Source organism: Amblyomma americanum, chromosome 9 (genome assembly GCF_052857255.1).
Source record: "Amblyomma americanum isolate KBUSLIRL-KWMA chromosome 9, ASM5285725v1, whole genome shotgun sequence".
Taxonomy (NCBI): Eukaryota; Metazoa; Arthropoda; class Arachnida; order Ixodida; family Ixodidae; genus Amblyomma; species Amblyomma americanum.
Window position 1 is genome coordinate 80,660,276 of NC_135505.1, and position 1,942 is coordinate 80,662,217.

The window sequence follows — 1,942 nt, forward strand, 5'->3', positions numbered from 1 at the left end:
TAAGCTTATCAGTGGGATAATAATACTTAGATTAATAAATCGCTTAAAGAAAATTACTTATAAAGCAGCAGAAAAAACAACCATGCCGCCGGTGGGATCCGAACCCACGTCCTCCGAATATCGCGTCCGGTGCTCTTACCAACTGAGTTACGGCGACGGCTGTCCAATCTGCTGCTCTCGTGGGTATTTATGTTTACTGGGTGTAAGCGAGCCTTGAGAGTGTTCACCAGCGCCACCCTCGACCATAGCGGCGGACGTAGCACGTCCTGTAACACCGCGAGCGTGACGTAGAACGTCATCTAACGGCGAGGGCGGAAACCTTGCGAGAGCCCTCTTATGCTACCTATGGCATCAAGACAGCCAGAACCGAGACCCTCGTTAAGCTATTAGCAGACAAGTTAAATGAAATGAGGGGCCCGTTTGACAAATTTATGAAAGGAGCCAACAGTCACCGAAACCAAGGTGCATAGGGGAACGTTAATTAATTTTTTTGTGTGTTATGCATATCAGTGGGATAATAATACTTAGATTAATAAATCGCTTAAAAAATTACTTATAAAGCAGCAGAAAAAACAACCATGCCGCCGGTGGGATCCGAAGCCACGTCCTCCGAATATCGCGTCCGGTGCTCTTACCAACTGAGTTACGGCGACGGCTGTCCAATCTGCTGCTCTCGTGGGTATTTATGTTTACTGGGTGTAAGCGAGCCTTGAGAGTGTTCACCAGCGCCACCCTCGACCATAGCGGCGGACGTAGCACGTCCTGTAATACCGCGAGCGTGACGTAGAACGTCATCTAACGGCGAGGGCGGAAACCGTGCGAGAGCCCTCTTATGCTACCTATGGCATCAGGACTGCCAGAACCGAGACCCTCGTTAAGCTATTAGCAGAGAAGTTAAATGAAATGAGGGGCCCGTTTGACAAATTTATGAAGGGAGCCAACAGTCACCGAAACCAAGGTGCATAGGGGAACGTTAATTAATTTTTTTATGTGTTATGCTTATCAGTGGGATAATAATGATTTGATTAATAAATCGCTTAAAGAAAATTACTTACAAAGCAGCAGAAAAAACAACCATGCCGCCGGTGGGATCCGAACCCACGTCCTCCGAATATCGCGTCCGGTGCTCTTACCAACTGAGCTACGGTGACGGCTGTCCAATCTGCTGCTCTCGTGGGTATTTATGTTTACTGGGTGTAAGCGAGCCTTGAGAGTGTTCACCAGCGCCACCCTCGACCATAGCGGCGGACGTAGCACGTCCTGTAATACCGCGAGCGTGACGTAGAACGTCATCTAACGGCGAGGGCGGAAACCGTGCGAGAGCCCTCTTATGCTACCTATGCCATCAAGACTGCCAGAACCGAGACCCTCGTTAAGCTATTAGCCGACAAGGTAAAGTAAATGAGGGGCCCGTTTGACAATCTTATGAAGGGAGCCAACAGTCACCGAAACAAAGGTGCATAGGGGAACGTTTTTTTAATGTGTTGTGATTATGAGTGGGATAATATTATTTAGATTAATAAATCGCTTAAAGGAAATTACTTATAAAGCAGCAGAAAAAACAGCCATGCCGCCGGTGGGATCCGAACCCACGACCTCCGAATGTCCCGTCCGGTGCTCTTACCAACTGAGCTACGACGACGGCTGTCCCATCTGCTGCTCTCGTGGGTATTTATGTTTAGTGGGTGTAAGCGAGCTTTGAGAGTGTTCACCATATATATATATATATATATATATATATATATATCTTTCTGCAGAACCACATATCCTGGACTAGTCTTCATTGGCAGTTCTTCAGCGCTGTCGAAAGGCCTGACAGTTCAGTGACAGTAAATATAACGCCGTTTCGTAAGCGCTCACATTCTCGCTGTTGTACGTCGAGGGTGGCGCTGGTGAACATTCTCAAGGTTCGCGTACACCAAATAAACATCCATACCCACGA

General features: G+C 47.6%; 1 non-coding gene across 1 annotated transcript; it reads right to left on the reverse strand.

The window, feature by feature from the left end:
• Positions 1-1,568: 1,568 nt before the first annotated feature.
• On the reverse strand, positions 1,569-1,642 carry TRNAS-GGA (transfer RNA serine (anticodon GGA)). Its single transcript has one exon. It is a non-coding gene; the product is annotated as a tRNA-Ser (tRNA).
• Between the last annotated feature and the right edge of the window lie 300 nt (positions 1,643-1,942).